At 35.5% G+C, this 26,772-nt stretch overlaps 1 long non-coding RNA gene across 1 annotated transcript in view; it reads left to right on the forward strand.

Moving 5' to 3' along the window:
- Positions 1 to 26,772, forward strand: part of LOC132350211 (uncharacterized) — a 403,110-nt gene that overhangs the window by 110,644 nt on the left and 265,694 nt on the right. Inside the window, exon 2 of the long non-coding RNA XR_009497870.1 lies at positions 7,711 to 7,887. This is a non-coding gene — a long non-coding RNA (uncharacterized LOC132350211). The remainder of the gene's footprint in view (positions 1 to 7,710; positions 7,888 to 26,772) is intronic.

A 26,772-nucleotide genomic window follows, 5' to 3' on the forward strand; every position in this document is an offset into this window, starting at 1 on the left:
GACAGAACATGAAGCCAACATAAGAAATAGATTTTCTCTGCTCATCACTCTCTAGTACTCATTTTAATCATGGGATGCAGTGCTGTCAATAAATGCAAGTCACAAGTCTGTGATTCTAATTCAAAAACAACCTTGAGAAATCCAACATTTCCCAAAAACAAAGAAAAGTAGGTAATATAAAAAAATAAGTAATGAAATATCCTCTCAGAGATACAGGAGTGCACTGTTGTAGATTATGTTGGAAATGTTTATTTTGTAGAACATTTAACAAATCATTTAACAAAAAGGTGTCTTCAGAATTCACAGTTGTTGTTTACACTGATTATTTTTTGTCGTGTAATTATCATAAAAAGGCAGTGAGTTATTTTCATTGCCATTTCACAGGAAGGAAGTTATTCAACGACATAAAATATCTTTCCCAGTCTCTCAGTCAGCAGTGGATCTAAGACTAAAAATCAGGTCTGTTGATCCCAAGATATGGGCTCTTTCACATCTACCATTCTGCCTTTCTATGAGAATATCTATGCTTTTTTTTTTAAATACATCTTTATTGGAGTATAATTGCTTTACAATACTATGTTAGTTTCTGTTGTACAGCAAAGTGAATCAGCCATATGCAAACATATGTCCCCATATCCTCTCCCTCTTGAGCCTCCCTCCCACCCTCCCTATCCCACTCCTCTAGGTCGTTGCAAAGCACCGAGCTGATCTCCCTGTGCTATGCTGCTGCTTCCCACTAAACAAAATTGATAAACCCTTAGCCAGACTCATCAAGAAAAAAAGGGAGAGGATGCAAATCAATAAAATTAGAAATGAAAAAGGAGAAATCACAACTGACGCCGCAGAAATACAGAGGATTATAAGAGACTACTACAAACAATTATATGCCAATAAAATGGACAACCACAAAGAAATGGACAAATTCTTAGAAAGGTACAATTTTCCAAGACTGAACCAGGAAGAATTAGAAAATATAAACAGATCTATCACAAGTAATGAAATTGAAACTGTAATTAAAAATCTTCCAACAAACAAAAGTCCAGGACCAGATGGCTTCTCAGGTGAATTCTATCAGTTAGAGAAGAGCTAACACCTATCCTTCTCAAACTCTTCTAAAATATAGCAGAGGGAGGAACACTGCCAAATTCATTCTAGGAAGCCACCATCACCTTGATACCAAAACTGGAAAAAGATATCACAAAAAAATTATAGACCAATATCACTGATGAACATAGATGAGAATATCTATCCTTTATTAATTTCTTTAAAAACCCCAAGCACTCAATATTTTTATGTTTTCTATGCTCTCAAACTTGATAGCTTAAAGAGACAAAGGAATCACAACTCATACTCCATTCTCGGAACCATTCCAGAATACAAAATTTAACATGTATAGTAGAATAGTAATGAATCATATATGTAGAAATTCTCCTGCAACGTTATATAATAGAGCAAAGCAAATAACTATTGACAACCGAAACACCTCCAAGTAAATAGAACTGGTGCCATTAGACATAATGCACTAAAAATCCATCAGTCATACATATTGAAGGAATCTCCATTATACCAAAAGACTCTTGCACTCTTGTTTCACATGATTCTATGCTTCATAATCTGAGTTTCCCCGTTTAAGGTATATTAGACATCAGAAGTTTAGAAAAAGGCAAGAAAACTATTCTAGGTAGTGAAAATGGTAAAAAGTGAGAGTTTATTACAAAACTGGAAGGAAATGAATTAATTATATTTAGAAACACTGATTTATATTTTATTTGAGAGCCTTTTGACAAAAAGACAGAAATATACTCACTTGAATAAAATTTGAAGGCATCTCTATATTATAACATAATTTAATTGTGAATATTCCCGTGTTATGCAGAATTCTAAGGCCCCCCCCCCCAAGGTTTCCCTCCTCATGATGTACATGCCTTTTATAACACCTGGGTCTGTAGAGATGTTGATTTTACTCCCATGATTAGGTTATGTTATATGGTACAGTTGACCTTAAAATAGGGAGATTATCCAGGTATATCCTAATCTCATAAAATAGAAACTTTTCTCCAGCTGGTTGAAAAATAGAAAGTCAGACTGGTCTGGAAGAAAGCAAATATCCACGTGTGAACTGGCTATTGTGTCACATGAAAAAAGGACCTGAAAATGCCTCTTGAAGCAGAGAACAGCTGCTCGCAGACAGTCACCAAGGGAGCAGGAACCTCAGTCTTACAGCCCAAGAAATGGAATTTTTTTATCAACAAGAATGATCTTGGAATTGGATTTTCCCCCAAAGCTTCCTGATGAGAGCTCAACCCAGCTAAGACCTGAACTTCAACCTTGCACTATCCTGAGCAGAAAATGTAGTAATGGGCTATATGGACTCATGGAATGGACTTCTGACCTAGAAAACTGTGACCTAATAAATAGGTGTTGTTTTAAACTGCTAAGTTTATGGTAATTTGTTATACAGCAATAGAAAAGCAACATGATTCCTAATAATGAAACACATTAAATTATTTGTAAATAGTATATTGACATACTTATGTGCCTAAATACCCATTTGTCATTCAGACTGATTCATATCCTAAAGGGTGTGGATTTTCAGCGAGGTTACATTAGAGGTCTGTCATGTATAAATGCATATGATAAACATGTTCAAATCTGATAACACCCTCATTGCTAAAGATGCATCTGAGTATTCCAATTAGATTCAGTATACTATTTTCCTATACAATTGATGAACATAAATATTCATGTTGGGTTTGATAATTAAATACAAAAATATGAAACTTCAATACTTACTACAACAATGGATATTTATAATACACCACTTATTTTTTAAAAAATCTTGATTTTGATTACAACAAATGTGTGGATTGAAATTTCTGAAAAACCTAAAGCAATTTTTTTCTACATTGTTGTAAATCTATTGCAAAAGACATTGTCAACTGCAATTAAGATAATTTAGCATTTTTTATTTATGAAAGACTTTGAACCTCCTACCAGAGGTGCAAAAGAGAAGAACTAAGAGTTTGAAATAAATATGAACAGTTCCGAATACTGTTAGACCAAGAACTGTCAAGGACTTCAAAAGACAAGTAATAATCAAGAGGTAGGGCAGGAGTATTTCTAAATGACAAGTGATATTGGATCTCAGTGCTGGAAGCAGTGAGGACAATGATAACCCGGAAACATATGGCCTGTCTAAAAGGGCAGAAGCTCAGTTCAAATGGGTTATTGACACCTGGAAATGTTTTGCCTCTTATTCTGATTTTTCCAATTGACATCAGAAATCTAGATCTTCAGGTAAAACTTCCTATTTTTTAAAGCACTCTATAAGCTGAAACTATATGAAAAAAAAGTTAAGAAAACTTGTCTCCAAATAGAGATAGTATAGTTTATGAGCCATCTAATTTTAAGACGCCATCTAATGCATCTTAGTTTAAGACGCCATCTAATTTTCTGTGATTTTACTTTCTTAAAAATTTATTGCAAAATAATCCAGATATTGAGAGTAATAAGTAACTGAGTTTGGTTAAGGAATAACTATCTTGTGTGAAAGCTGAGTTTTTGTCACTCTGCATTAATGTGGAAAACTGCCTGAATTTAGATGCATTTTTCAAGATTCTTTTGGAAAGAGCTCTATTGAATCAAATTTATGTGATTTTAGGTGCCTTATTATACTGTGACTTACCATATTTCTAAAATATCTCTAATTTCCATAAACACATTATTTATGTTCTCATTTTTCAGAATTAAAGCATGCACTGTTTTGGAGTACAGGGCAGGTACTCTTTTAATACAATTTCCTCTCTTTTTCTATCAGAATTTTAGAAATTTAGAACAGGAGTTAGAGCGGAAAAAATAAATATTTATGTTACCAATCAACACAAAGATTCTTGCAAATAATAAAATTATTATTAGCAAATGCCCATCAATTTGAGGAATAAGTATTCATAGGGCAAAGAAGTTTGTCTAGGTCATCAAGGATGAGATATGATAAAATAAAAACTGAATTATATCATATGCATTATATTCCAACAGAAGTGGTAGTGTCATGTAGATATACTCACATAGCAATGTAAAGAGCATTTATATTTGCTAAAACGTTAAAGACAGGAGGAAAATCTAGTGCACAAAAAAGTATGTATATTTTAAGGGCTATGCTGAGTTGCTCTGGTAAATAAGGAAAAGAGGAAGAAAGAAAACAGGAAGAATTTTCATAGTTTGAAGGAAATAAGAAGTGGAGGAAAAAAGACCTCAAATATTGATGAGGTTACCTCACAAAAACAAAATAAACCGGGAAGAACATGTTGGAACCTGGCCAGTTATGGAAAAGATCTTGGCCATCACAGACTGATAAGACAATCTTGACCAATATTGGAGTCATGGTAATACATCCTCTTCCAAATGTTAATGTTAAAAATGAGAAAAGCTATATCCCAATTGTATCATGGGTGGGAAAACAGACTTGTCTAACTAGTATAGTTTCACCTGGTAGAAAAGCTGAGTTTTCTGCAGAAAGCTCATTGTATCTTTGTATATAATTCCACTGAATATTGATGAACTATTCTGCACAAAGATATGGTTTTAGTTCTTCTGTCAGAAAACAGACAACTATAAATTACTGTGAGGAAACTACTTGCCATCTCATGTACAATGATACCTGTACTTTTAAACAAACAAAAAATAAGTTGCCTAAGCAAAATATTCCCAAAGTAAGGCAAAAGTAACCAATGCTGTGTACTCAATTGTTGAAACACTCTTAATGAAGTTGAAAAAATATGATGAAATTGCAGATAAAAATGGATTAATTGCTAAAGAACTCTAACAAGATACTTCCCTAATGGACCTTTCAAGTTCTGGCAAATAAATTCCATACAACTTCCTCCGTCTAATGGGTATAAATACGTTTTAGTCATGGTCTGTATGTGTCCACACTGGACTGAAGCCTTCCCTTGCAGCCAGACTACTGCATCCTTTGTAGCTAAAGTTCTTTTGGAAAAGATTATCTCTAACTGGGGAACTCTTCTCGAACTGTATAGTGGTTGAGAAACCCATTTTCCTGAGAAGTCTGTGCTGTTTTACAACACTTTCACCGTGCTTATCAACCCCAATCCTCTGGTTTACTCAGACACACTAAAACATTATTAAGACTCAATTGGCAAAATGTGTAGAGGTCCCCCAAATACCTTGGCCAAAATTATTGCCATTGGTCCTTCTCAATCTCAGATCCACCCTTTTTGTAACTCATGAACTCTCACCATTTGAGATAATCACAGGATGCCCAATGCGTTTGGCTCCTGCTTCTTTTGACCCACAGGTGATAAAGAGATACTCCAATATTGCAAAAGCCTAATTGCTTCTATTAAAGATAACTTTGCTTTGGTAGAGCAATCTTTCTGCAGTATGCTCTCAAGAGATGAGGATCTTAATCATCACACCTTGCAACATGGAGATTTTTTCTATTAAAAAACATACGTCCAGAGGAACTCTCTTTAACCTCACTGGCAAGGCCCCTGTCAGGTACTGCTAATCAACCCTTGTGCCACCAAACTCCAAGGAATAGACTCTTAGATTAACATGACACACCTAAAGAAAGCACAGAACACGGACTGGACTTGTACATCATCTGGTGACCTGAAAGTAAAGATTTCCCAGAATTGAAGCAGATGACATTTGATGAGACAGCTCTCCCAACATATCCAGAATAGGCTGTTGGAAGTTTATCACCAAAACTTTGATGATGACATAACACTTTAGATGGTCTCTAATGTCTATGATCTTGATAACAGATGGACTTTAGATAAAAAGGATCTGAGGGTTCTCCCTCCTACCCCTCCTTTTTACTCAAATGGGACCTTAATAGGTTTCCCTCCAATGTGAGACACTACATCCAGGGAAGGTCCTTCCTGACCTAAATACCTGACAAATACCTGACATTGACATTCCTGTTGATCAGTGATGCTTTCAGAGAAAGATCGTGATCAAAAAGGGGAAATGTAATATTAATAAACAGAAACCTCAATTAAATAGAATTGGGAGACAAGAAGGGGGAGCTCCTATGCCCTGTGAAGATAGCAGAGCTCAGCAGGAAAAAGAAAGACTACTCTTCTTCCCTGGAAACGACTCATCCAACAAAAAGGCATGGACTCTTAGTTTCCTATATCCCTCCTAACTTCCTTTCCCCTCTATAAAAGCATTCTCCTTCCCTTGCCATGTTGGGTACTTGTTCATGGCTCATCATGGTTGCAGACCCCAAATTGCAATTCTCTGTTGATCCCAAATAAATCTGTCATTTCTGCAGGAATACTTAACAGTCTATTTATTTCAGATCAACATTCTGAAGATTTGTGTTTTCTTACATATTTAATATTTAAATTTGAGATAGAAAAACATGAAGACTTCCAATTTTCCTCTAAGTATTGTTCTTTCAAACTTGTTTTTAAATTGCACAAAAAAGGGCCATAGCTACCTGAATATATTGCTTTAATATGACTCTTAAGCATCTGAATGAATGTTAATATTTGGTCATAATTAACATATATTTCTATCTTTTTAGTACTTATTCATAGAAAAAGCAAAATGTGCAATGGTTTTTTTAATATCACATTATATGAACTATTGAAAAAAACTGTGACTTTTTATTGACATGCTCTGTTATCTCAAGGCTAAAATAATATTCCACAATATCTGAATTCTTGTGTTTCTTCACACATGACTTTTATAAAAATTTTACAGAAAAAGAAATAATAATGTGTTTGTATAATTTCTAAAGTTAACAATATACAAAAAATTTCTGTATTAATAAAATTTATAAATTCAGTAACTTCATACTTTTCCATTTTAAGAATACTATATATTTATTTATCCAAAATCATTATCTTTTGGTGTTGAGAGTCTCCTCCCCATATATATCTAGTTAACTCAAATAAGCATATTTTATTTAAATAAGTGTTCCCACTCATAGTTATTTCCCTTAGGATACTCAAGAGTATAGTTAGATAAAATTTCCTGTACATTTCTTTTTATTAAAATTTTTCTTTGGCTTTCTATAAAGTCTTACCAGCTTGCTGTCCAGTTTTAGTGTAAGATAGCACATTCTTCCCTACTCTTTTTCCTTCACTGCAGGAAAAAGTATTTGTTTTAGTAGTAAGTAGAGAATAGAAATCTATTATCTCAGCTAATTTGATGAGTGAAATTGTTCCTGGGTTTTAATTTCCACCATTTTACTACATTTTGTGTTTGGATTAGAATATATATTTTTTGAAGCCAGGAGTTTTGTCATGTTGTGTTCTTTGCTGTACTCCAGATTCTTGAGTGATAAATGGTATGTAGAAAGACCCAACACTATGATGGTAAACACTTTTGGCCAAATTACTTTTTATTAGAAAGAAGAGCAATACAAGCAAAGAATACAAAGGCCTGAGACAAATGGAAATATGATTTCTCCCAGCTTTTGTGTTTTGATTCCATGACATGCTTACACTTATGGCTACTATGATTCTGTTAATCCACGTGTATATGCTTTAACAAGTTGAATTGGAGGATTTTTTTTTTTATAGTCATTTGAGTTTATTTCTCTACTATTCATCTCCTGGTGCATGACAAATACCTCAAAACTCAGTGGCATACAGCAGTAGTATTTCTTATATTGTTTATGCATCTGTGGGTCAGCTGAGGTGGCTCTACTCAATGCATTTCTCATTTTTCTGGCAGAAGCTACACAAGCCACGTTATTCTCATTGTGATGACAGAAGGGCAAGAGAGCAAGTATATGTCAAGCTTATGCTGAAATCACATCCACTAACATCTCATTGACCAAATCATGTCATACAGCCAAGCCCAACATCAATGGGATATGGAAGCATTCTCTGTCCACAGTAGGAGAGAAAGGTAAGCAAATGTTTACTGATAAATATTCAAACTATCATGGTCGCTAAGCCAGTTATACATGCTATTTGAAATTACATAATTTAATTGTGTTGTGCAAATCAAGCACATATAACACTGGAAAGAGTTGTTTTATGAAAACTTAATTCAGTGCATTGAGCTGACTCAGTAAAGGCAAATAGAAAAATTTCTGTTGATGGAGGTATGGCTGACTTTGTTGTAAAATATTAGAGGGTGGGGACTGCTGCAGCTGCAGCCAGGGCCATCGGGGTGGAGGATGGGAGCCAGGCCCACCAAGAGCTGACCAGCTGGGGGTGGCTGTCCACACAGACCCTGGGCCCACTGAGGTGGGCCTTCAGCAGGTAACATGAGGCAGGTGTCCTGGGCCAGAGGAGGGGCCCTGGTGCCCCCCAACACCAGGGCCAGGGGCTCTCTTAGGCCCGGGCAGAGCTCTCTGGAAGTCCCAAGGGGCAGGTGTGGGCCCTGGTCACGCCTCATGGGCTGTTTCTGGGAAAAAGATCTCACGGCATCGCTGCACCGGGTCCTGAAGGGACACCACACTGTGGCCAACAGTCCAGGGGTCTGTGTAGATCTCAAAGTCGTTCCCACCGGGGCTGGTCTTGTTCTCAAAGAAGTGGATGGTGTCGAAGCAGTCCTGGTCCAGGCTGTCCAGGCAGTAGCGCTTGTCCCAGCCCTCAGGGAAGATGTCAAAGGAGAAACAAAGTTCTAGATGATTCTGTCCTCAGATTGCTTTTCAATAATCTTTAACTTCTCACTCCACTTAAAAAAAAAAAAAAAACAAAAAACTAATTTATAAATGATGAGTGACCCTAGTTAATGTAAAATAATATAGCATTCCAACTGGAGACTTAACAGCCCTAGGATGGCCTTGGCAGTACATCAAATAGTATGTTTGTGTGTGTTTGTTTAAATTTAAAATAAAATGTTTAAAGTATTTATGAATTGAGATTTGTTATTTTCTAGGTTAACTTGCTTTTTAGTTAACTGAAAAATTATTGCCCATGATCATATCAGAGATAAAAACCTTCTGGTATTAAAAAGGGAGACTTAATTATTCAAAAGAAAAAATAGATTTTAGCACAAGTTTACACCTTTAGCTAAGTACCAAATCTTCAGAAACTCACTTGACCCCTCTCCTCTTAAGGACAAGATGATTAAATTAGAATAGCAGTTGTAAGTGAATAGAATTCCCAATGAGATTTGTAGCCCTTTGATCTCTTTATTACTCTGGGAACATTAGCAAAACAGCCTTTTCTAAATGTCTTCTTTCACTAGATCACCTGCTAATCAGTATGTTCAAACAAAGGCACTGTTAAAAGAAATTGACCAAATCTTGTCCTGGCTCAAGAGACCCTCATTTAAAATTGAAGCTTAAGACTAGATGCTCAGCTGCTTGAAGTCACTTTTGCTTACTTGTCATGAGTTCATTGAGAAGCTAGTCTTAGCCCTGGGAAAGCTACCCAAGAGGAATATGCATGGTTTATGTTTCAAATTGAATTTAAGCTTTAAAAATTAATTGTTCCAGATATATTTTCTTGGCTTTATTTTTAATATTTTCCCATAGAACATATCCCACGACCCCTATTTTGATATTCTCTGTACTAATAACTGACAGGTTTGGTTAGGGTCACTTTCTGCATGTTTTCAATGGCTTCCTGCTCTTTTTTTTAAAAGAAATTACCTCCTCAATTTTCTTTGTCCAAACTGCTTTAGTAGAACCTATTCTTTTGAACAAAAAACTACTGTCCCTTTTCACAAGTTTTCATTCCATTATTTAATATTGAACTGAAGATATGATTACTGTATCTTCCCAAGTAACTAGTGTTTTCCAAGGAGACCAAACATTATGGATCAATTTATTTCAGATTCTTCAGTTTCTCTTCTTTGCTGATAATATAATTTCTTTGTTGGCGAATAACTACTTTCTCATACTCTGTCAGCTTCATCATCTTGAATACAATCACACTCTTACTATGCAGGTTTCATCTAGAAATCTTTTATTCCATTTCCCTTACTTTCTTATATACTGTCAGCTTCATCATCTTGAATACAATCACACTCTTACCTATGCAGGTTTCATCTAGAAATCTTTTATTCCATTTCCCTGACACTGCTGGTTAAATGCTTTGTAAACATACAAACTTTACCACTCAAAATAGATCTTCCATTATAAAGAAAGCCTTTCACAGATCCAGATATCATGATGGGATTAAATTTTTTTTTTTACAAGTCTACTGTTTTATGTTGTCATAAAACCTGGGATGAGGAAATGATATTTACAAAAAACCCCACATATTGACTGTTCACATACACATATATACTCTTTATCCTAAAATGAGTCTTTCCTAATGATTCCAAACAACTACCTCTATACAAAAAGAAAAAAAGAAAACCTGAAAAGTCTTTGATATGATACCCTTTACTCTCTTCCTGTAGTAAGGTTTTACTACCTTATTACTGTCTAGAATTGGTGAAGCATTTAAAATGTACCAGGAAAGAATTGTGTTGGTCCTTATGCCCTATGGCGAATCACTTTTATTTATTTTTCTATAAGATATTTTTCAGAAGTCAACATGTGCAACTAAAATTATTGTAGAAATAAATGGCAATTCTGACTTGAAGCTGAATTCCTTAGAAAATTGTGGGTGAAGTGGGAAACTGAAATAGAGTAGTCCTTATAGTTTGAATTTTCTAAATTTATTGATCATTGGTTTTTCTTCCACATGGACAGGCAGTGGGGGTAACCACTTACAAAAATAGTCAGGCAGTTACATAAAATATTCACTTTGACCAAAAATCAATTCAGTAATTTTTATTATATAAACTAATGTCTCATGGCCATTATAGTCAAACTTAGAATCATCCTAGTCTTTGTTTAAGTAAAAATACCCACTGTATATGGGTGTGTTAATTAATAAAGGAGTTGTGTTTGTTGCAAGAGTTCTTTCTTGAAATGTTGGAAAACAAAAAAACTTTAGTCCAACAAATTCAACTAAGTACTCTAATAAATAATGGCAAGGAAGTGTGGAACAGTGGAACACATCCTATGGACTGGACATCAACCTGGGTCCTAATCCAGATTCTGCTACAAACTGGCTGTATGAACTTTAGCAAGTGCTTTCTTCTCTGATTTTTCACTGGGGAATAAAATTTTAAAAGAGTTGAACTCCCAGGTCTCTTTCAGAGCTAAAATTCTAGGATTTTACTTGATGTAAAATATTCTCAAGCATTCTTTTCCAAAAAAAAAAAAAATAGGCTCCTTAAAAAAATTCAAACACTTTAGAGAAATAGCTGTGCAACATTTTTTTTTTTTTTTTTGGTAAAACCTTCAAGAAAAAAGGACTCTCTATTTAATGTTTTAAAAAAATTAACCAACTATATATTACAGATTAAAAAAGAAGGATATTTACCTTGAAGTGTTGCCTATGACTTAACAGTATCAGAATACTCTTGGCTTGCTGAAGGAGTGTGGGCTGAAATGCCTGGGCCCTAAGCACATTGCCCTCTCCATACATGGTTTGGCCAAAAGAGGTAAATCCTATCCTCAAATACACTCCTCTGTTTATTGCCATTATTTTCTGGCCATCTGCGTTTATGATACATTTCTGTGAATTTTTAGAGCTTTTCCTCTGCCTTTGTTCTTTGAGATTTTTAACCCACTGAGGAAAAATAGCCTGGGTTATTATTCTTTAGTGAATGACATGTGGTGATGAGCAGTGTGCAGGACTGGTAAGGCTGACGTAGTCCAGGGCTTTGCTGCTAGGGAGCCTGTCTTGTGACTTGCTAGCTAAGTGTGGTTCAGAGCAGGAATTTCTGAAATGAGATGTGTCTTCTGTCATAGTGGCCGGGACCTTAAAAAAGTCAGAGACCACGACCATTCCATGGAGACTGAACTTGAGCTTTCTATTGTCTTTCCAAAGGATATTGCTGTTTTAAATTCTGTTTTCTACTTTCTTTGCTGCACTTGTAAGAGTAGCTCTTTATCTTTGAGCATCCTCCCATCCCTTTCTCAGTCTGCGGAGCAGCATCCACAGTTGAGATTATATTCCAATTTTTCTTAGTTCTTGAAGTTTAAAATTTGACAGCTAAGTATCTGGGGGAAATACTTCCGAAAGGAATCTTTGGTCTGTAAGAATGCTAAGTTGGAATCATATATATATATATGTGTGTGTGTATATATAAATTTTGTTTTCAGGAAAAAAAAAAAAAAAAGAAGGATATTTAAAACTTAAAATGTAGAAGTCTTCTAATTATTCCAGGTATTAAACTCGGAGTTCAACTGTTTGTTTCTGTAAAATGGTATTGGCCCATGAATGTTAGCTGCAGCTGCCACATGAGAGCAGGGGGAGCTCTAATACTGTTTTCTGTTTGTTCCCTATGGACTTAGGAAAGACGTTCATTTATAATTTGGTTGTGAAAATTAATATTTAAATGTGATATGCTTCAGATATGATAGCATTACCAAAAAGAACTTGCTGGTTCAAAGTGTCATTATAACATTTTGTCAGCCATCTTCATTAAATTCATCTTTGGAAAAGTATGATTATTCAAAACTTCTATGAACTATAGGAAAACAAGATGTGTGTGAATATATGTGTGTGTCTGTGTGTGTGCGTGTATGTCCAATTTAAAGATGATGACATTAACTTGTCAACATGTTCATAATCTTTTAAAGTGGTCACATAAGCAAATTTACTGTCTAGTTGGAATATTTTTTTTCTCTTTTTTTCTAGAATACTTTTCATTATGGCTTAGCTTAATTCCACATAGAATTTATCTAATATTATTAAGTGGGAATATTGTTTTTCTCTGGATAGAATTATCTAAAGGTGAGCACAGAGAGATTGAGAGTATCTCCATGAGCTAAAATCTTATATATCCAGATATACTACAGATTATTCTGTTATCAGGGATCAAGATGAATACTAAGATGGCAAGATATTAATTTCTTGTGCTTTTAAAACAAAGACTTGAATATGAAAAATAAGATGACCATTGAAACAGAAATAGAGAAAATAATCTGTGAAGTTCTCCATATCCTTTCCCTTATACTAATCCCTAAAGATATTAATCTTTTGTAGTGTAGCAGGCCCTATGTGGCCAGCAACTTTGCCTATCCCTTGTCTAAACCATTGCTTCTCAAAAGTTAATATGAATTGTTGGTATGCAATATTAATATAGAGATCATATTAAAATGCAGAGTCTGATTCAGTAGGCCTGGAATGAAGCTTTCACAACTGAATTTATGAAAACCCTGGGGGGCAGCTAATGCTGCTGCACCATGGACATGCTTTGATGTAGCAGGAAGGTACACCATATCTAGGCTTGGACCATATAAATATCCTATGCCCCAAATCTACACTGTCCTTCTTATTTTTCTGTCAGCTGAAAATGACCGTTGAAGCCACGTGTTTTAATATGGTAGAGTATTCATCAGGCTGGGTCTCTGTGTGACTGGAACAGATTTCTCTAATGCTGATTGGGAATAACCAATTGGATTTATGGAATTGAGAAATTAACCTTTATTGAAATTTGGGGGTTATCTGTTGTATCAGCTAAACTTATTTTACAAATATATGTATAATGAGATTATTTTTACAAATAAAAGTTTATACTTTGTTTTGCTTTTGTAAGAAATGATATGTGATAAATTCTAAAAGTAGAATTTCTACTCAAAATGGAATACAAATTTCAAATGATATTACCTAATTGAAATTTTAAAATACTATATCAAGTTGCAAACCTAAAATGAAAGAAAATATCTATTTTCCAAAATTCTCACCTCTGTTAGGTAATCTTAAGTTTTTGTGTGTTTTAAAAATTTTTTAATTAAGGTAAAAAACATAGCAAAAAATTCACCATCTTAACTGGTTTTAAGTGTACAGTTCAGTAGTGTTAAGTATATTCACATTGTTAAACAACAGATCTCCAGAACTTTTTTATTTTGCAAAAATGAAATCTGTACCATTTAATAACTCCCTATATCCCCCTTTTCCCAGTCCCTGGTCCGCCATTTTTCTTTCTCTTTCTGTGAATTTGACTGCTTTAGATACTTCAAATAAGTGGAATCATTCAATATTTGTCTTATTGTGACTGACTTATTTTACTTAGTATAATGTCCAAGATGTATACATGTTGTAGAAAGTAACAGGATTTCTTTCCTTTTTAAAGCTGAATAATACTCTATTGTATATACTGCATTTGATTTATCTAAATAATTTTTAAACTTTATCAGATTGACAACTACAGAACAATAAAGTAATTTTCATTAGTAAAGTTTTATTCATAATGATTATAGTACTTTTTAAAAAATAATTTTCATTGGAGGATAGTTGATTTACAATGTTGTGTTAGTTTCTGCTGCACAGCAAAGTGAATCAGTTATACATATACATATATCCAGTCTTTTTTTTTCCCCCCCCATGGGATGTTCTTCTTTTTTTTTCTTTTTTAAGCATCTTTATTGGAGTATAATTGCTTTAAAATGTTGTGTTAGTTTCTGTGGTATAACAAAGTGAATCAGCTATACATATACAGATATCCCCATATATCCTCCCTCTTGCGTCTCCCTCCCACCCTCCCTATCCCACCCCTCTAGGTGGTCACAAAGCACTGAGCTGATCTCCCTGTGCTATGCGGCTGCTTCCCCCTAGCTATCTATGTTAAATTTGGTAGTATATATAAGTCCATGACACTCTCTCACTTCGTCCCGGCTTACCCTTCCCCCTCCCCATGTCCTCAAGTCCATTCTCTACATCTGCATCTTTATTCCTGTCCTGCCCCTAGGTTCTTCAGAACCTTTTTTTTTTTCTTTAGATTCCACATATATGTGTTAGAATACAGTATATGTTGTTCTCTTTCTGACTTACTTCACTCTGTATGACAGTCTCTAGGTCCATCCACCTCACTACAAATAACTCAATTTCGTTTCTCTTTATGGCTGAGTAATGTTCCATTGTATATATGTGCCACATCTTCTTTATCCATTCATCTGTCGATGGACACTTAGGTTGCTTCCATGTCCTGGCTATTGTAAAGAGAGCTGCAATGAACATTGTGGTACATAACTCTTTTTGAATTATGGTTTTCTCAGGGTATATGCCCAGTAGTGGGATTGCTGGGTCATATGGTAGTTCTATTTTTAGTTTTTTAAGGAACCTCCATACTGTTCCCCATATTGGCTGTATCAATTTACATTCCAACCAACAGTGCAAGAGGGTTCCTTTTACTCCACACCCTCTCCAGCATTTATGGTTTGTAGATTTTTTGATGATGGCCATTCTGACCGGTGTGAAGTGATACCTCATTGTAGTTTTGATTTGCATTTCTCTAATAATTATTGACATTGAGCATTCTTTCATGTGTTTGTTGGCAATCTGTATATCTTCTTTGGAGAAATGTCTATTTAGGTCTTCTGCCCACTTTTGGATTGGGTTGTTTGTTTTTTTTGATATTGAGCTGCATGAGTAGATTATAAATTTTAGAGATTAATCCTTTGTCAGTTGCTTCATTTGCAAATATTTTCTCCCATTCTGAGGGTTGTCTTTTTGTCTTGTTTACGGTTTCCTTTGCTGTGAAAGCTTTTAAGTTTCATTAGGTACCATTTGTTTATTTTTGTTTTCATTTCCATTTCTCTAGGAGGTGGGTCAAAAAGGATCTTGCTGTGATTTATGTCATAGAGTGTTCTGCCTATGTTTTCCTCTAAGAGTTTTATAGTGTCTGGCCTTCCACTTAGTTCCTTAATCCATTTTGAGTTCAATTTTATGTATGGTGTTAGGGAGTGTTCTAATTTCATTCTTTTACTTGTAGCTGTCCAGTTTTCCCAGCACCACTTATTGAAGAGGCTATCTTTTCTCCATTGTATTTTCTTACCTTATCAAACATAAGGTGACCATATGTGTGTGGGTTTATCTCTGGGCTTCTATCCTGTTCCATTGATATACATTTCTGTTTTTCTGCCAGTACCATACTGTCTTGATTACTGTAGCTTTGTAGTATAGTCTGAAGTCCAGGAGCCTGATTCCTACAGCTCCATTTTTCTTTCTCAATATTGCTTTGGCTCTTCAGGGTCTTTCGTGTTTCCATACAAATTGTGAAATTTTTTGTTCTACTTCTGTGAAAAATGCCATTGGTAGTTTGATAGGAATTACACTGAATCTGTAGATTGCTTTGGGTAGTATAGTCATTTTCACAATGTTGATTCTTTCAATCCAAGAACATGGTATATCTCTCCATCTGTTTTTAATTTCTTTCATCAGTATCTTATAGTTTTCTGCCTACAGGTCCTTTGTCTCCTTAGGTAGGTTTATTCCTAGGTATTTTATTCTTTTTGTTGCAATGGTAAATGGGAGTGTCTCCTTAATTTCTCTTTCAGCTTTTTCATCATTAGTGTATAGGAATGCAAGAGATTTCTGTGCATTAACTTTGTATCTTGCCACTTTACCAAATTCATTGATTAGCTCTAGTAGTTTTCTGGTTGCAGGTTTAGGATTCTCTATGTATAGTATCATGTCATCTGCAAACAGTGACAGCTTTACTTCTTCTTTTCCAATTTGGATTCCTTTTATTTCTTTGTCTTCTCTGATTGCTGTGGCTAAAACTTCCAAAACTATGTTGAATAATAGTGTTGAGAGTGGGCCACCTTGTGTTGTTCCTGATCTTAGAGGAAATGGTTTCAGTTTTTCACCATTGAGAACATTGTTGGCTATTGGTTTGTCATATATGGTCTTTATTATGTTGAGATAAGTTCCCTCTATGCCTACTTTCTGGAGGGATTTTATCATAAATGGGTGTTGAATTTTGTCAAAAGTTTTTTCTGCATCTATTGAGGTGATCATATGGTTTTTTCCTTCAATTTGTTATTATGGTGTATCACACTGAATGATTTGCATATATTGAAGAATCCTTGCATCCCTGGGATAAACCCCACTTCATCATGGTGTATGATCCTTTTAATGTGCTGTTGGATTCTGTTTGCTAGTATCTTGTTGAGGATTTCTGCATCTATGTTCATCAGTGATATTGGCCTGTAGTTTTCTTTTTTTGTGCCATCTTTTTCTGGTTTTGGTATCAGGGCGATGGTGGCCTCGTAGAATGAGTTTGAGAGTCTCCCTCTGCTCTATTTTGGAAGAGTTTGAGAAGGATAGGTGTTAGCTCTTCTCTAAATGTTTGATAGAATTCACCTGTGAAGCCATCTGGTCCTGGGCTTTTGTTTGTTGGAAGATTTTTAATCACAGTCTCAATTTCAGTGCTTGTGATTGGTCTGTTTATATATTCTATTTCTTCCTGGTTCAGTCTCGGAAGGTTGTGCTTTTCTAAGAATTTCTTCCAGATTGTCCATTTTATTGGCATATAGTTGCTTGTAATAATCTCTCATGATCCTTTGTATTTCTTTAGTGTCAGTTGTTACTTCTCCTTTTTCATTTCTATTTCTATTGATTTGAGTTTTCTCCCTTTTTTTCTTGATGAGCCTGGTTAATGGTTTATCAATTCTGTTTATCTTCTCAAAGAACCAGCTTTTAGTTATATTGATCTTTGCTATTGTTTCCTTCATTTCTTTTGCATTTATTTCTGATCTGATCGTTTTGATTTCTTTCCTTCTGCAAACTTTGGGGTTTCTTTGTTCTTCTTTCTCTAATTGCTTTAAGTGTAAGGTTAGACTGTTTATTTGAGATCTTTCTTGTTTCTTGAGGTCGGATTGTATTGCTATAAACTTCCCTCTTAGAACTGCTTTTGCTGCATCCCATAGGTTTTGGGTCATCTTGTTTTCATTGTCATTTGTTTCTAAGTACTTTTTGTTTTCCTCTTTTTCTTCTTCAGTGATCTCTTGGTTATTAAGTAATGTATTGTTTAGCCTCCATGTGTTTGTATTTTTTACAGATTTTTTCCTGTAATTGATATCTAGTCTCATAGCGTTGTGGTCAGAAAAGATACTTGATATGATTTCAATTTTCTTAAATTTACCAAGGCTTCATTTGTGACCAAAGATATGATCTATTCTGGAGAATGTTCCATGAGCACTTGAGAAGAAATTTTATTCTGTTGTTTTTGGATGGAATGTCCTATAAATATCAATTAAGTCCATCTTGTTTAATGTATCATTTAAAGCTTGTGCTTCCTTATTTATTTTCATTTTGGATGATGTGTCCATTGGTGAAAGTGGCATGTTAAAGTCCCCGACTATGATTGTGTTACTGTCGATTTCCCCTTTTATGGCTGTTAACATTTGCCTTATGTATTGTGGTGCTCCTATGTTGGGTGCATAGATATTTACAATTGTTATATCTTCTTCTTGGACTGATTCCTTGGTCATTATGTAGTGTCCTTTGTCTCTTGTAATAGTCTTTATTTTAAAGTCTATTTTGTCTGATATGAGAATTCCTACTCCAGCTTTCTTCTGATTTCCATTTGCATGGAATATCTTTTTCCATCCCCTCACTTTCAGTGTGTATGTGTCCCTAGGTCTGAAGTGGGTCTCTTGTAGACAGCATATATATGGGTCTTGTTTTTGTATCCATTCATCCGGCCTATATCTTTTGGTTGGAGCATTTAATCCATTTACATTTAAGGTAGTTATCGATATGTATGTTCCTAGTACCATTTTCTTAATTATTTTGGGCTTGTTATTGTAGGTCTTTTCCTTCTCTTGTGTTTCCTGCCTAGAGAAGTTCCTTTAGCATTTGTTGTAAAGCTGGTTTGGTGGTGCTGAATTCTCTTAGCTTTTGCTTGTCTGTAAAGGTTTTAATTTCTCCGTTGAATCTAAATGAGATCCTTGCTGGGTAGAGTAATGTTGGTTGTAGATTTTTCCCTTTCATCCCTTTAAATATGTCCTGCCTCTCCCTTCTGGCTTGCGTTTCTGCTGAAAGTTCAGCTGTTAACCTTATGGGGATTCCCTTGTATGTTTTTTGGGTTTCTTTTCCCTTGCTGCTTTTAATATTTTTTCTTTGTATTTAATTTTTGATCATTTGATTAATATGTTCTTGGCATGTTTCTCCTTGGATTTATCCTGTATGGGACTCTCTGTGCTTCCTGGACTTGATTAACTATATCCTTTCCCATATTAGGGAAGTTTTCAGCTATAATCTCTTCAAATATTTTCTCAGTCCCTTTCTTTTTCTATTCTTCTTCTGAGACCCCTATAATTCGAATGTTGGTGCGTTTAATGTTGTCCCAGTGGTCTCTGAAACTGTCCTCAATTCTTTTCATTTCTTTTTCTTTATTCTGCTCTACAGTAGTTATTTCCACTATTTTATCTTCCAGGTCATTTATCCGTTCTTCTGCCTCAGTTATTCTGCTCTTGATTCCTTCCAGAGAATTTTTGATTTCATTTATTGTGTTGTTCATCATTCTTTATTTGCTCTTTAGTTCTTCTGGGTCCTTGTTAAACGTTTCTTGTATTTTCTCCATTCTATTTCCAAGATTTTAGATCACCTTTACTATCATTACTCTGAATTCTTTTTCAGGTAGAATGCCTATTTCCTCGTCATTTGTTTGGTCTGGTGGGTTTTTACCTTGCTCCTTCATCTGCTGTGTGTTTCCGTCTTCTCATTTTGCTTAACTTACTGGGTTTGGGGTCTACTTTTCGCAGGCTGCAGGTTTGTAGTTCCCGTTGTTTTTGGTGTCTGCCCCCAGTGGCTTAGGTTGGTTCAGTGGGTTGTGTAGGCTTCCTGGTGGAGGGGACTAGTACATGTGTTGTGGTGGATGAGGCTGGATATTTTCTTTCTGTTAGGCAGAACCACGTCCTGTTGTGTGTTTTGGTGTGTCTGTGACCTTATTATGATTTTAGGCAGCCTCTGTGCTAATGGATGGGGCTGTGTTCCTGTCTTGCTAGTTGTTTGGCATAGGGTGTCCAGCACTGTAGCTTGCTCGTCATTGAGTGAAGCTGGGTCTTAGTGTTGAGATGGAGATCTCTGGGAGAGCTTTCGCCATTTGATATTACGTGGAGCCAGGTGGTCTGAACTCGGCTCTCCCACCTCAGAGGCACAGGCCTGACACCTGGCCTGAGCACCAAGACCCTGTCAGCCACACGGCTCAGAAGAAAGGGGAGAAAAAAAGAAAAAAAGAAAGAAAGAAAAAATAAAATAATATAAAGTTATTAAAATAAAAAATAATTATTAAAAATAAAAACAATTAAAAAATAATAAAAACAGAAAAAAATAGAAAGAAAGAAAGAAGAGAACAATCAAACCAAAAAACAAATCCACCAGTGATAACAAGCACTAAAAACTATACTAAAAAAAAAAGAAAAATGGACAGACAGAGCCCTAGGACAAATGTTAAAAGCAAAGCTATACAGACAAAATCACACAAAAATGCATACACATACACACTCCCCAAAAGAGTAAAAGGAAAAATATATATATATATCATTGCTCCCAAAGTCCACCGCCTCAATTTTGGGATGATTCATTGTTTATTCAGGTATTCCAAAGATGCAGGGTACATCAAGTTGATTGTGGAGATTTAATCCACTGCTCCTGAGGCTGCTGGGAGAAATTTCCCTTTCTCTTCTTTGTTTGCACAGCTCCTGGGGTTTAGCTTTGGATTTGGCCCTGCCTCTGCGTGTAGGTCTCCTGAGGGCGTCTGTTCTTCACCCTGATAGGACAGAGTTAAAGTAGCAGCTGATTATGGGGCTCTGGCTCACTCAGGCCAGGGGGAGGGAGGGGTATGGAATGCGGGGCAAGCCTGCAGCAGCAGAGGCCAGCATGACATTGCAACAGCCTGAGGTGCACCGTGTGTTCTCCCAGGGAAGTTGTCCCTGGATCACGGGACCCTGCCAGTGGCAGGCTGCACAGGCTCCCAGAAGGGGAGGTGTGGCTAGTGACCTGTGCTTGCACACAGGCTTCCTGGTGGCTGCAGCAGCAGCCTTAACGTCTCATGCCCGTCTCTGATGTCCGCGCTGATAGCTGTGGCTTGTGCCCATCTCTGGAGCCGTTTAGTCGGTGCTCTGAATCCCCTCTCCTTGCGCACCCCAAAACAATAGTCTCTTGCCTCTTAGACAGTTCCAGACTTTTTCCTGGACTGCCTCCCAGCTAGCCGTGGTGCACTAGCCCCCTTCAGGCTGTGTTCATGCAGCCAACCCCAGTCCTCTCCCTGGGGTCTTACCTCCAAAGAAGCCGGAGCCTCAACTCCCAGCCCACACCCATCCAGGCGGGTGAGCAGACAGGTCTCTCAGGCTGGTGAGTGCTGGTTGACACCCATCCTCTGTGCAGGAATCTCTGCACTTTGCCCTCCGCACCCCTGTGGCTGTGCTCTCCTCCGTGGCTCCAAAGCTTCCCCCCTCCGCCACCCGCAGTCTCTGCCAGCGAAGGGGCTTCCTAGTGTGTGGAAAGCTTTCCTCCTTCACAGCTCCCTCCCAGTGGTGCAGGTCCCGTCCCTATTCTTTTGTCTCTGTTTTTTTCTTTTTTCTTTTGCCCTACCCAGGTACTTGGGCAGCTTCTTGCCTTTTGGGAAGACTGAGGTCTTCTGACAGCGTTCAGTAGGTGTTCTGTAGGAGTTGTTCCACATGCAGATGTATTTTTGATGTATTTGTGGGGAGGAAGGTGATCTCCACGTCTTACTCTTCTGCCATCTTGAATGTCTCTCCCTATCCACTCTTTTTTAGATTCTTTTCCCATGTAAGTCGTTACAGAGTATTGAGTAGAGTTCCCTGTGCTATTCAGTAGGTCCTTATTAGTTATATATTTTATATATAGTAGTGTGTATATGTCAATCTCAGTTTCCCAATTTACTCCCCCCATTCTCCCCTAGTAACCATAAGTTTGTTTTCTCCATATGTGACTCTATTTCTGTTTTGTAAGTAAGTTCATTTTTTCATTTTTTTAGATTCCTCATATAAGTTGTATCATATGATATTTGTCTTTCGCTGTCTGACTTACTTCACTCAGTATGACAATCTCTAGGTCCATCCATGTTGCTGCAAATGGCATTATTCCATTCTTCTTTATGGCTGAGGAATATTCCATTGTGTATATATACCACCTCTTCTTTATCCACTCCTCTATCAATGGACATTTAGGTTGCTTCCATGTCTTGGCTATTGTAAATAGTGCTGCAGTGAACATTGGAGTGCATATATCTTTTCAAATTATGATTTTCTCCAGATACACGCCCAGGAGTGGGATTGCTAGATCATATGGTAGTTCTCTATTTAGTTTATTAAGGAACCTCCATACTGTTCTCCGTAATGGTTGTACCAATTTCCATTCCCACCAACAGAGCGAGAGGGTTCTGTTTTCTCCACATCTTCTCCAGCATTTATTGTTTGTGGATTCTTGATGACGGCCATTCTGACTGGTGTGAGATAATACCTCACTGTTGTTTTGATTTACATTTCTCTAATATTAATGATGCTGAGCATCTTTTCATATGCTTTTTGGCCATCTATATATCTTCTTTGGAGAAATGTCTATTTAGGTCTTCTGCCGAGGTTTTGATTGGGTTGTTTGTTTTTTTGATATTGAGCTGCATGAGCTGTTTGTATATTTTGGAGATTAATCCCTTGTTGGTCTCTTCATTTGCAAATATTTTCTCCCAAGTACATTTTTATATTACCTAGAAATTTACCAATTTGTCAAGTGATTTACCTGTTTTTTCTTTTTTTTTTTTGCCAATTTTTCTATTGGGTATTCTGTATTGATTTTGTATCAGTACTAACTCATTGTTTATCATTGATTTTAGCCCTTTAGGTGTTATATATTTAATATCATCATCACAGTTTAAAATAAATATATAGTCACATCTGTCAATATTTTCTCATATTGTTTCTAGACAACAGTTTCTTTGGTTTCATATATGAAGAAGATAATTTAGGCTCCATGATTTGATTTTCAAATAAGCCCTGAAATTGAACATTACAGTGTCAAAAAAATCTAAAGTATTTCTACTCCTTTCCCTAGTATAAAACTGAATAAATAATAATTCAATAAATACATGATTCATTAAAATTTGAACCAATGTGATGTTTCATGAATAATACTTAGAAATTCCTAGTAACACTTTTACTCAACAACCCACACACATTTTCCTAAACATCAATTCTTTTTCATTTTGTCTTACATTGAATGTAGGATCTACTTTAAATAAGGGTTTGCAGCAAAGGGTTGGTTGTTCTCTTTTTGTGAAGTTTCAATGCAGTCATCTCTAAGAATAGCCTGGCTGCTTGATGATTTTCTGAGTGTGATTTGCTGAATCCCCCATGTTAAACTTAAACCTAATTACTCTTGTTCTGTGCCTAAAGGGAAGAGAGGACATCTGGCCATCACCTTCCACATAATTAGCCTTCATATTAGAAGATCAGAAGATTTTGCCTTCGCCTTCTGCTTATGTTGAGCTATTAAAATCCAATTCTGTTTCTTCTTACCCTGAAATTTTTAAAATGGGTAAAAACAAATTCTTCTTGCTGTGGTGGCTAGGGAATATAATAGTGGGAATAAGTTGTTAAGAATTAGGAAAGATCAGACCACAAGGGATTTTTTATAGCTAAACACAAATTCAAAAGCAAGAAATACATTTCAGCATCTGCCAAAAGGCACAGATTTATATATGATGGAAATTCCAAATAAAAAGAATTATAAACTAAATTGGATTTGCAATATCAAAATATTTCTGTATGAGATAGGAGATGTGAATATTGTCTATCCAAATCTCTCTACTATATAACCACAAGATTTATTTCAAAACTCTCTGTTTTATGGATGACTGAATCCAAAGTTAGAAAGTATGAAGAAAATAATTTATGAAGAAAGTCAGATCATCTGGCCTTTGCAAAAATTATAAGCAGAAACAGTCTTCAGTGTTCCAAAAAGTGAAAGGAGCATAGGCAGCCAATTAAGCCAGTTTGACATATTAAAAAAAAAAAAAACCACTGAAAATCAAAATGAAACAAAAAAATGTATTTCAATGAAGTACAGCTCCAAATTTATACCATTTCACTCATGGTGCATAAAATATTTGATAATAGAGCTTGTTTGGTGAAAGCTTTGCTTAGAGAAAAAATATACTCTACTAATAAGCTTGCTCTAGTCAGGTGGGATCCCTGGGAAACAGATTCTGAGATAAAGATTAGCATGCAGAAGATCTATTAGAAGTGTTTTTAAGACTAACATCTGCAGAAGGGAAACGAAGGAAAGATTGGGCAGAGGATGAAGTAAAGCAGTGATCATGTTTCTGTGGAAGTCTGAGCCAGTGCTACAGATGAATAATCTTTAAGATGGAATAACCCTTCAAAGCTGTCCCAGATAGGGAAGAGAGTCAAGCATTTGTATTCCCACGTGGATCAATTATTGGATGCAGGCTGACACTGGAAGGGGGAATGAATTTAGGTGAATTCCAAAAGGGGATGATGGCCACGGTTGCTATAAATAAAAAGCCAGTGGTCGCTCTGACAATAAGAAGTAACTACAGTAGTCCATCTTTCAGATATAAAACCTAATAATATTTTATTCTGAAAGTTTCTTTTTGATGTGTAATTAAGACCTGCATTTTCCAACAAGATTACCTTTTATTATTTCTTTCAGAATTTATTCTGCTTCTTCACCCCAAGTATTTTGAAGAGACATTATTGAAGATCAATAGAGAAGAGTTTTATTTATTTATTTATTTTTTAACAACCTAGATTAACCTAGAAAATGCAAGGGTTCCAGACCAAGGCTGGGAGCATCCATAGCATGAACTGGAACAGGCATTCTCTGACTTTCCCAGCAGTCCTGGGATAACTTTTCATTAGCTTCAAACTAAGCCTCAGATTATCAGTAGCTGATCTACTGGTTAAACTAGAGAATTTACAAATTACGCTGAACTTGTTGGACTGCAACTTAAAAGTCATCTTTAAGGTGATTTAAATTTTTAAAGTTTCAGTGTCCTTATTTAGAAAATGGGAATAATTATTATTTTCTTAAAAGATTGAATTTTAAAGGAAGTAACACATGTAGAACATTCAATTGTGTCTAGTATTAATATATACTAAATAATTATTAGCTATTTTATAAGGTGAGTTGAGTGAGAAATATGAGAGCAACAGATAATGATATCTAGTATTTTTTAAGGCCAAATATCAAATGTACTCTACATTTGACAGTCTGTATTTGGTATTTCTCTCTGTTACGCTCACTTGGAGGGGAACCAATCCCATGACTTTTTTAACATCAAAGATGATGCCAAACTGCTTTTTTAAAATGTATTAACATATATAAGCCTCATAACAACACCATGAGGCAGTTATTATTATCCTCATTGTATAGATGATGAAATGAGACACATGAAGTTTAAGTAATTCCCCAGTATTTACACTATTTTTTTAATGGTGGACTAGGGATTCAACCCCAGAAGTCTGACTTCAGGGTACATATGTTTAACCATGCTATCATTTTGTCTCTACAATAGTAAATTCTCATTGCTCAGGAGTTGTGATTGACACTAGTCACTTGCTTACCATAAAATCTTACCATGACTTGATAATTCTTAATATGGGAAAAAGTATGGTTACAAGTATTGATTTGCAGAATTTGATACATTTGCTAGAGGTCCAAGTTAAACTTTAATACCTACAATTCTCTTTGGATGGGCTTGCTTTTGTTTACTTATTCTAACATGAATGTGTACAACAGATAGTATTATCTATACCCTTAAGTAGCTCAAAGATTATTTTCAACTTTGCCATTTTCTTATTCTGTCGCCTGACTCAGAAAAGCTCAAAGAAGCACATTCCCTTAGATGTAGTATTTAGGACACAAATTATTTGATGACCTGGTCAAATAGCTATAGTAACATGGATAGGCTCTGTTTCAACACATATCCGGGGATGCATAGCTCCATCAAACTAAGAAATGTCAGTAATATAAGAACATGTTTTATAAATGGGGCAGTTTAGCAAAGCATTTAACAATAATTTTGCTGGAGATTGCAGTAAAGGGAACAAGAAGTTCACACATCAGGCCTGCGATACTTTTCTTGTAAACATTTACAATGAAGTGATTAAAGGATCATTTGCTTTTTATGTCTACCTTTTCACCATTTGAGGCTTTGTACACTAACTTTCAGCAGCAAATGATTATGGTTCAGAAGACAGCTACCTTTTTTTTGTAATGTATTTTTAAGAGAAGAACAGAGGGTAATTTATCTATAGTAAATACAACAGTTCAGATTATTTGTTGGCTGGAAAATGAGATTACAACCACTAATCTGAGGTATGCATAACAAATCAAATCTGCATCTTTAATGCAAAAGATTTTTCAACAGATATATTAGAAACTATGTAGCTTTATTTAATGTTCAAAGAAACAACTTCAATTTCTGAGTTAAATATATCATTTGCAATAATTTTTAAGGCAATAAAAATTTAAATATATTACACAAAACATATATTTATAAGTGTAATTATTATAATTAAATCATTCTGTTTATATGAGGTACAGGATATAAATTATAATAAGTAGCTAAATCTATAAGATTCTGAAGTTTGAAGTGGTCTTCATGTGCGATGAATACTTTCTTTTTTTACTGAAACAGCAAACTTTAGAGTTGAAATTGTGAGGTATATGTATCTATGTATGTACACTCGAAGATTAGAAGTCAGACCCCATACTCAAGGTGAAAGCCTAAGTAAAATCTCATAAAGACTATGCCCAGACTATCTTTTTAAAATAGAAGAGTTTTATTAGGATTTAACTGGGGGTTTTTTTGTAATTTTTTCTCTAGTTCTTGAATTTTGTTCTACTGCATTTTAACTTTTGGTATGTTTTGCTTTTCCCTCTCCAAATTCTTTTTGGAATCTGTTTTTGTAGAACAGCTATGGTTTTCTGAAGGTGGTGGTAGTTAAGCCTCCTACTTGTGTTGCAGTGTTGAACAGACGACATACTTGAGTTTTCC

Source organism: Balaenoptera ricei, chromosome 16, assembly GCF_028023285.1.
Source record: "Balaenoptera ricei isolate mBalRic1 chromosome 16, mBalRic1.hap2, whole genome shotgun sequence".
NCBI classification, from domain to species: domain Eukaryota; kingdom Metazoa; phylum Chordata; class Mammalia; order Artiodactyla; family Balaenopteridae; genus Balaenoptera; species Balaenoptera ricei.